We start from the raw sequence: 9832 nt of genomic DNA, 5'->3' as shown, positions 1-9832 counted from the left end.
AGGTTTATAAGCTGTGTTACCCACAGGTCTACAGTTTGATTTTACTTAATGCAGTTGGTACATGGCTCTTTGTTTGCAGTCACTTGTCCCACTCCCTCTAGCGAGTTCCAGTTCTGGGTTCTTATGTTAGATTTCCACAAAGAACTCCATAGTCCCAACTCCTGGCTCACCACTCTCCACCTCCTGTTATCCTGTGCTGAGGCTGCACCATTGTCTGTACAACCTTTCTTCCACTTCCAGTTGGAGTAGGTCCCAGGATTAGGGAGACACCAGGTGTCCTATATAGCTAGGTTGTTGGTGGCATTGATCTTTCTGGAACGTGTTGGCCATTAGGTCTGGGCACCACAAGGACCTATTTTGATCCATATGATGCCACAGTTGGTATTATTTTTCTGCGGGGCCAGTGCAATCCACTGAACTCAGTGAGTTCTCCAGAGCTCAGCACATGCGCAGTTCACTGTTGTCCCTTGTAGTCCTAAAGCTTTTGCCACATTATACAAAATGGTGCCTGATGTACCACTACTAGAGTTATTGATCTGCTGGCTGTCAGGTCTGAGGACTACCCAGACCTGCCTTGCGTGGAACCTGATTGCTGGTGGAGTTCTGGCTGCTGGTGGAGTTCAGATTGTCATTAGCTAAATGAAGCTGGAGTATCAGTCACTGCAACACCACACTGTTTTGTGCACTGCTTTCCTGTGTCTGTCAGTTTCCAGGTACTCCTCTCCTGTTCTTTCCTCTATTTCCTGGAATGTGTCCTCTCTGCTTCATCCTGATTACATGTTCCTCCGTCTGTTTAAACGTGTCCTTACCCTATTCCACCATCTTGATTCTCTCCCATATCTAGTCCTAAAGAGATTTTAGTCTTGTTCCTTTCCTCATCTTCCACCTTAAAAAAAAGAAGAAATAATAAACATTTTAAGAAAATGAAGTGGCTAGGAGAGAGACACATGGGTTAAGTAGGCTGAGGATAAGAAAGAGGATAAAGGTCGTTCCTGGGAACCCTACCAAATTAGACATCTCTGCCTTGTGGCGAGCTTAGACGCAGAGTTGGAGCAGGCAGTAGATGGTGGTGAGGGTTCATCCATCCTGGGAGTAAACCTGGGCTAGGAGAATCAGAATGTAAAAGACCTTAGGCCTGTTTGGAAAAGGGTTAGGGGAACCTGGAGAAGTGATTGGCCCTCGGAGCAGGTTGGAGAATTTGGGAGATGCTCCAGCTGGGTTGAGACTCTGAGAGCCAATGATTGCCAACAGTCCCGGCCAAGAGAAATCTAATCAAGACTTTGTTAGCTACTGACTTCAGCCACAATTATCCACATGGTGAAAACAGCCAAGCAGGAAAAGGCTATCATTCTAGAACCCAAAGTGAATGGTAGGAAATAACCCGGTACTAAAACTCCTTATTGCTCTTCTGAGGTAGCAGGCAGAGTGGTGCAGAGGGGAAGTCTTTGAGAAAGAATGGATCACACAGTAACTCAAGTTAAATTTTCAAATAAAAACCATTAATTTAGTGAATCAGATAAGGAATTTTACCAGATTAGACTAGATTTACCAAACTACATAGTGAATTCCAAGAAAACGGAGACCATATTGAAGAAATTCATTAGCTAACATGCAAGTTTAGGTATTAATTAATCAATTAATTAGAAAAAGAGGGAGAGAGAGTCATTGTAGTGATCTAGACATATAGATAAGAGACATGAATGCAGATAAGATAGACATAGGTAAGAGACATGAATGCAGGCACACTGGGCTGCAGGGGTACAGTGCTCCTTCCTGGTTGTGCCAGATACCCACCCCTTGATGTATTGCGAGTATACTTCTCACATGCATCATTTTAAGTTGTAGTTTTGTTTTTAGAACTTGAATGACTCTGAGCAATTCTTTCACTGAGATAAGAATTGTGTGAATATCTGATAATCATTTCTGTGCCATTTACACAATTCCTTCTTTAGTGACTCTCTGCAACTCATCCCAGTGACTCAAATCTTCTCTGTAAAGTTTCTTTTTGTTTTACTTTTTCTTCTATGCTCTGGGTGACTCTTATGTATTTTTTTCTATCATTACTCTGTTTTCTGGTGTGTCGGTGTGATGCTTTTGTGACTTTAAGTGTACTTTAGTTCTTACATTGTTTTTTAAAATCCTAAATGAAAAGTTTTGGGCCTGGTGTGATAGTCTAGTGGCTAAAGTCCTCACTTTGAATGTGCCAAAATCCCATATGAGCGCCAGTTCCAATCCCAGCAGTCCTGCTTCCCATCTAGCTCCTTGCTTGTTGCCTAGGAAAGCAGTCAAGGATAGCCCAAAGCCTTGGAACCCTACACTCATGTGGGAAACCTGGAAGAGCTCCTGGCTGCTGGTTTTGGATCAGCATATCTCCGGCCGTTGTGGTCACCTGGGGAGTGAATCATCGGACAGATCATCTTCTCTATCTCTCTTCCTCTCTGTATATATATATATGACTTTGCAATAAAAATAATCCTGAAAAAAATCCTAAAGGAAAAGTTTTAAAACACCTCTCTCCCTTCCCCTGAAGAAAACCCCAAACAGAATTACATAATAAATCTTTTCACTGCTATGATATTGGAGGTCGGCTGCTGGGATCATTTTTAAGATGATTTTGTAGTTCAGCCATGAAGACAAGTTAGTTGGGAACCTCCAAATGTAACCATTTTGGCGTTGTGCCAAGACCCCTCTTTTCCAAGGAAAGGTGAAACCTTTCAGTAAATGGCCTCCGAGGAATCTGAAGGTCTGGCCATTTCTGCCATGGGCAGGACTCCCCTAAAATGCACCTGCCTCTTGAGTTGATGAGCACAGTCCACTTTCTGCATCCTTAAACTTAACCAAAGGAGAATCAAGCACATTAAAAAAAAAATAAGACTGCATTATGCTTCTATATCTGTATTGTGAAATGTGTGAAATTTGTTCACTTTACATCAACAAAATCAATTTTTAAAAACCTGAAGAGCATCAGAACGGGCATGTATAGATTTTTTCTTGTCATTGTTTCTTTAACAGTACAGCATAACAATCAGTATTACTCTACAATGAGTAATAATCTAGTCATGATAAAGTATATAGGAAGCTGTACATAGGTTAGATGCTATTTCATATAAGGAACTTAGGCATCCATAGATTTCTTTTTAACCTTCGGGTGTTTTGGAACCAGTCCTCCACTGGTGCCATATGACAGCCAAACTTTTATCTGCACTATGATTTGGGACATTCCTGCTTAATTCAGCTTTCTCTGGCCTGTTCCTTCACAGGCCCACAGTGTATATTATTCTGACAGTGTTCTCTAACACTCCTCTTTCCCTCTTTATATTTGACAAAAATTACCCCCCAAGAACCCTCACTCCTCTAATTCTGCCTCAGCACCTGCTAGCCATAGGTGACACATTGTCACAATGACAAGTTAGGTATTACCATATTCATATTGCCTAGTCATTCTCTAATTTTCATGTCTTTGCTGAGTGTCTTAAAACAGATCCCCAACATTAGGCCCTTTTCTTCTATGTGTATTGTCATATATCTTTTAAATTAGGAAATTTGATTTTTATCCATAATACACATATAATATCACTAGCAATTATTCATGTCACCTAAAACTTGACACATGATCAAATTTACCCAGTTACCTCAGTGTTGTGAAGCAAAGTCTACTATGGAATGGTTCACTTCCAAAATTTCTGCAGTGGTTGCAGATGGCCAGGGCTAAAGCCAGGCATCAGGAATTTAATCAAGATCTCCTACCTAGGTGGCAGTTCCCCAAATACTTTAGCTGTCATTTGGATTTGCTTTACCTGAAACCTGTAACAGCAGCAGGTGTGGGATTCAAATTTAGGCGCTCTACTATGAGATACTAGCATGTTAACCAGAACCTTAACTGTCAGGGCAAACACCCCTAAAAGTTTGTCTTTCTAAAAAGAAAAACAGAATCAGAACCACAATCCTCTTAATCTTCAGAGCAAATGCTTTCTTTGCTTTTTGTGTCCATGACATGGGTTGTTCTTCTGTTCTCTGCTTTTCATTTTGAAAGTGAAGAGCTGTATTGATTTCTGAAATTTCCAGTAGAAAGGATGGGATATGCATTTGTGTTATGAGTTTCCATCTCAGATATGAAACCTAAAGTTCTATGTTGGAACTTTAACATTACAGTCACTGACTGGTATCCTCTTAATCTATGTCTTCTGAATTAAGGTTGGAGTCTGGGATTTAATTGTAGAGTTTTTGATCCAATGCAAGTTTGTGTCACATGCTAAGAATTCATCCAATGCGTACCTGCTGTGCCAGGATTATTGCAGCATAATAACTAAGATAAGAAATCAAAGTTGTCCATCAGATAAAAGGATAAAGAAAAAGTGGTATTACATACACAGAATATTATTTTGCTGTACAAAGAATGAAATCCTGCTATTTGCAGCAAAGTTGATGCAGCTGGAGGACACAATGTAAGTGAAATAAAGCACATGCAGTGTGATAAATGCTGCATGTTTCCCTTCCTATGTGGCAGCTAAAAGTGAAAAAATCTCAATATGAACACAAATTGATGATTAATACAGTAAAGAGTGGGATGGATAAAAGAATTTTGTATTAAAAATTAGGGGAAGGCCTGGTGCGATGGCCTAGTGGGTAAATCATCACCTTGCCTGTGTTGGAATCCCATATGGGCTCTGGTACTTATCCCAGCTGCTCCACTTCCTATCGAGGTCCTGCTTGTGGTCTGGGAAAGTAGCAGAGGATGGCCCAATGCCTTGGGACCCTGCACCAATGTGGGAAACCTGAAAGAAGCTCCTGGTTTTGGATCAGCTCAGTTCTGATCATTAGGGCCACTTGAGAAGTGAATCAGCAGATGGAAAATCTCTCTGTATCTCCTTTGCTCTCTAAAGCTGCCTTTTTACTACTACTACTACTACTACTACTACTACTACTACTAAACTTTAAAAAAGCTAGGGAAGGACAGGTTTTGTGGCACTGAGAGCTAAGCTGCTGCCTGCAGTGCTGGTCTCACATTGGAGTACCGATTTGAGTTGTAGCTGTTCAATTCCTGATCCAGCTTCCTGCTAACATATCTGGAAAGCAGAATATGACTCAAGTGCTTGGTCTCTGACACCCATGTGAGAGACATAGGTGGAGTTTCTGGCTCCTAGTTCAATTTGAACCAGTCCTGGCTCTTCTAACCATTTAAGAAGTGAACTACTAGATAAAAGATCTCCCCTCTGTAGTTTTTCCTCTGTCACTGTGCTTTTAAGATAAACAAGACAAGTCATTCAAAGAACCAAATAATGGGGAAACTGAATGTATTTCATTAATTGTGACAAATATATTAAACTGTCAGTATGCTCTTAAAACTGTAAATACAAAATACATGCAACTTGCTTCACTTTAAAAAAAAGATACTAAAAAATAAAGCATTTGTAATAAAAAGAACAGAATGTACTAAATATTTCAATTCATAAGGCTAACTTGTCTATACCGTTTGATTAATGCTCACTGGAACTCCACATCCAGTTGAAGCAGTGATTATGAAATGCCTTGTGTATGTTCGTGGCTGTTCTGCCAATATACAAGATTTTCTCCCAAACTGAATAAACACACGATGTAGTTTATAGTTGATCTTGTTCTTCTAAACAAAGTGAAACAGAACTTCTAGTGGAGATAATTGCATGAGATCACATAGATAATTTTCCATGGAATTATGGTCACATTACCATTTATAACTTAATTTTTTGATATCTCAAAATGTTAAGCAATATTCAGACCCAGATTTACAAATTGGTATCACTTTTTGCCCTTTGACATCTGATTTTTTTTGTTTTCAGAGTTTGTAAAAATGAACTCTAAGTTCCTCAAGTGTTGTCTGTGTTGTCTGTAGCATTTTTGTTTCCATAGTAGCGGAGTGGTAAGAAGGGATTAATTGTTTTTCTTTGCTTCTGTGGGAATGACACCAAGGCCTTTAATGACTTGCTTATATTTGTATCCCAAATTCCAGACTTTCTTTTGAGAATTTCTAGCTGGGTGGTTTCCTTTTTTTTATTATTATAAAAACATGTTTTTTATTTCTTCACATGGTTTATCTGAACTAAACTTCTGTGTATTCCCACTTTGGGGTAAGCAAAATTAAACTCTGAAATGAAACAGTGTTTGTATTAGTTTGAATCCCTGCTGTGGGATTCAGACACACCAAGCAGCTACTTATTTGTCTCAAGCATTTTAAAGTAAGTGTAGATTCATATGCAGTTTTTTTCTCATTAAATTTACTTTAATGGATCTTAAAATTCTGTGACAGATTTTTGATCAAGTTGTTTCCATTAGAAATATTGATTTTAAAACTTAATAACTTAAAATTGCCACACAAAAAACCCCATTCTGCTTTCCTTCTGAAGATTTTAAAATGCATTGTTATCACTAGCCAGTCTTTTACTATTAAACTTAAATGGCTGATTCAGACAAATAGTTCTGAGACCATTCTTCCACCACTGATTATGACTGGAGTGGCAGGTATTAGGGATACCATTTGTTTCAGCCTTCTCAGCTTTCTGGGTAGACTTGGTGACCTTGTTGGCTCCTGCAGCTTCTTGTCCACTGCTTTGATGACACCTATGGTAATTCTGTCTCTTATCATGGACAGCAAAATCATCCAGAGGTCAGAGAAGCTCTCAACACATGGATTTACCAGGGACCATGTCAACAGTGGCAGCATCACCAGATTTCAGGAATTTAGGGCCATCTTCCTGCTTCTTTCTAGAACGATGATCAATCTTTCCCTTCAGCTCTGCAAACAAGCAAGCTGGGTGACAATTCACAGGGGTTGGCCAGCAATGACTTGACTTGGATGATTCAGGATGATTACCTGAGCAGTAAATCCAGCTGCCTGCATTGGTGGGTCATTTTTGCTGTCACCAGCCACATTGCCACGATGAACATCTTTGACTGACATGTTCTTGATTTTGAAGCTCCCATTGTCACCAGGAATGGCTTCACACAAAGCTTCGTGGTGCATTTCAACAGACTTGACTTTGGTTGTGATGACAGGAGCAAAGGTTACCACCATGCTAGGTTCCAGAACACCAGCCTCCACTCGGCCTACAGGCACAGTGCCAATACCAACAATTTTGTAGACATCTTGCAGGGGCAGATGCAGAGACTAATTGGTTGGTCTTGTTGGTGGGAGGATGCAATCCAGGGTTTCTAGCAGTGTGGTTCCACTGGCATTGCCGTCTTTGTGGGTGATTTTCCATCCCTTAAACTACATCATATTAGCACTTGGCTCCAGCATGTTGTCACTGTTCCAAACTGGTACAAATGTACTGTGTCAGGGTTGTAGCCAGTTTCCTTAATGTAGGTGCCGACTTCCTTAAGAATTTCCTTGTATCTCTTCAGGCTGTAGGGTGGTTCAGTGGAATACATTGTGTTAACACCAATGATTAGTTGTTTCAGACCCAGGGTATAAGCCAGAAGGATATACTCATGGGCCTTCCCATTCTTGGAGATACCAGCTTCAAATTCCCTGACAATTTATCTGAGATGTTTCTATATTTGGTAAATACCAGATGTTATAAATGTCCCTCCCAGTACTGTTTTGCTGTATCTCATGGGTTTTAATATTTTTGTTTTTATTTTCATTTCTTCAAAGTTTTTTTTCTTAATTTCTTCAGTGACGCATAACTCATGTAATAGTATCATTTTCTTTCTATTTATTTATTTTCTTTTTATTTATTTTTATTGCAAAGTTAGATATACAGAGAGAAGGAGAGACAGAGGAAGACCTTCCATCCAATGATTCACTCCCCAAGTGGCCACAATGGCCGGTGCTGTGCCAATCCGAAGCCAGGAGCCAGGAACTTCCTTCAGGTCTCCCATGTGGGTGCAGGGTCCTAAGGCCTTGGACCGTTCTCGACTGCCTTCCCAGGCCACATGCAGGGAGCTTGATGGGAAGCAAAGCTGCTGGGATTAGAATCGGAGCCCATATGGGATCCTGGTGCGTTCAAGGTGAGGACTTTAGCCTCTAGACCATGGTGCCAGACCCATAGAATCATTTTCTTTAAGAAAGTTTTTGATTTCCTTTTTAATTTTTCCAACAATATATTGGTTAATTAGTATCACACTATTTAACTTGTTGTTTGAAGTTTTCTATTTTTATTCTTTTGTTTTATGGATTTTCATTTAAGGGGATATATAGTAACTGTGTAATAGAAACTACCATATACAAATGTGAAGATACAATGCAGTATGCATCTCTCCTTCGAAATCAGACTGCCAATGAAAGTTTTAAAATATATCTTGACAATAGAATGTTGAACTCTGCCACTGATCATGCCTGCAATATCAGGATACACTTAAATAGAATGATGGATGTAGGACTGTTTATGAAGGATTCTACTGTTGTAATAATGTAGGGAAAATGAATGGGGGAGAAACTTTGGGAAAGGGATGGAAAAACCTCAGAGCCAATGGAACTGCATCATAAAATCACAATAATAAAACAATGTACATAAAAACCCTCAACATCAGCAGCAACAATCAGGACAGCACAGTCTGAGAGATATCAGTAAGTATGTTTATGATCAAATCTCTGTGTGCTGGAGTATCAGTGATAGTCTCATGTTTCCACAGGGAGATGTTGATGGTGATACCATGGTCATGCTTGGTTTTTGGCTTATCCAAGACACAGGCATACTTGAAAGAACCATTTCCCATCTCAGCAGCCTCCTTCTCAAATTGCTTAGTGGTTCTCTTCTTTATGCCAGCACTTTTGTAGATCAGATGGCTAATTGTGGTGGATCTGTTCAGATTGACATGCCTAATGACAATAATGCTGATGTGGGTCTTTTCCATTTTGTGTTTGATTTAGTGGTGGTTTTCACGGTACCTGTATTCTGGTGGTAAACCCATTGTAAGCAAGTAGATGCATATGCAGTTCTAGGAGATAATGCAGAGTGATTCCATTTACAATTTGCTTAGTTTCTGCTAATAGTAGGACTTGAAAAACTAGTCTGATATCATAATTAGGCTATTGACATTGATACAGTCAAGAAGCAAGACAGGTCAGTCTCTCTAACAGGACCCTCATGGTGTTTTTTATCCTCTCCTTTATCCCTTTTATCCTCTCCTTGACTGTACCATCACAAGATGTTGTTGACGTCTGTAGTTTCATCATTTCAAGAATAATACATAAAATTATTCCTGTAGCATGTAGCTGAGAGAGGTCTGGAGACCTTCGAGTGGTGTTTGCAAGAGCGGCCTATAACTTTCTGCTTCTGAGTAGTCTTCCATGATATGGGTCAGTGTTGTCTTGTTTAAACATTTTTCTGTTAAGGGGCATTGGCATTGTTTGCATTTTGTTATTAGGACTAAAGTTGAGATAAGCATTCACATAGAGGTTTTTGCTTGTGCACAAGTGTTATTTCTAGGAGCGCAATTGCTGTGTCATGGGATGGCTTCATGCTTAGTTTTAAAGAAATTTTGAAATTGGCCATGTGTTAAACCATATAAAGCAATGGTTGCAACCCTGTTATTATACAACAGAATTCAGGTCCCTGAGGCTCGGCTTTAGATCCCAGCTTCTCACATGAGAGACCTGGATGGAGTTGCTGACTCCTGGTTTCAGCCATTGCTATCATTTGGGGAGTGAAGCAGTGGATGGACAATTTCTCTTTTTCTCTCTACCTGTCTTTCTGCTTCCTTCCCTGCTCTTCTTTTCAGATAAGTAAACAAATTTCTAAAAAATAGATAAATGAGCTTGCAGATTGTTTTCTATAATGGTTATATCACTTCATGTTTCTTCTAGCAATGTTTCTCCAGTTCTCCACAGTCTTTCCAGAATTTGGTACTATGA

The 9832-nt window shown here is 39.7% G+C and overlaps 1 pseudogene; it reads right to left on the bottom strand.

Moving 5' to 3' along the window:
- Positions 1–6383: 6383 nt before the first annotated feature.
- On the bottom strand, positions 6384–8832 carry LOC101530380 (putative elongation factor 1-alpha-like 3; annotated as a pseudogene).
- Positions 8833–9832: the final 1000 nt, after the last annotated feature.

Source organism: Ochotona princeps, chromosome 9 (genome assembly GCF_030435755.1).
Source record: "Ochotona princeps isolate mOchPri1 chromosome 9, mOchPri1.hap1, whole genome shotgun sequence".
Lineage (NCBI taxonomy): Eukaryota > Metazoa > Chordata > Mammalia > Lagomorpha > Ochotonidae > Ochotona > Ochotona princeps.
The sequence above is the reverse complement of the archived record's forward strand: the minus strand, read 5'-3'. Positions and strand labels throughout refer to the sequence as shown.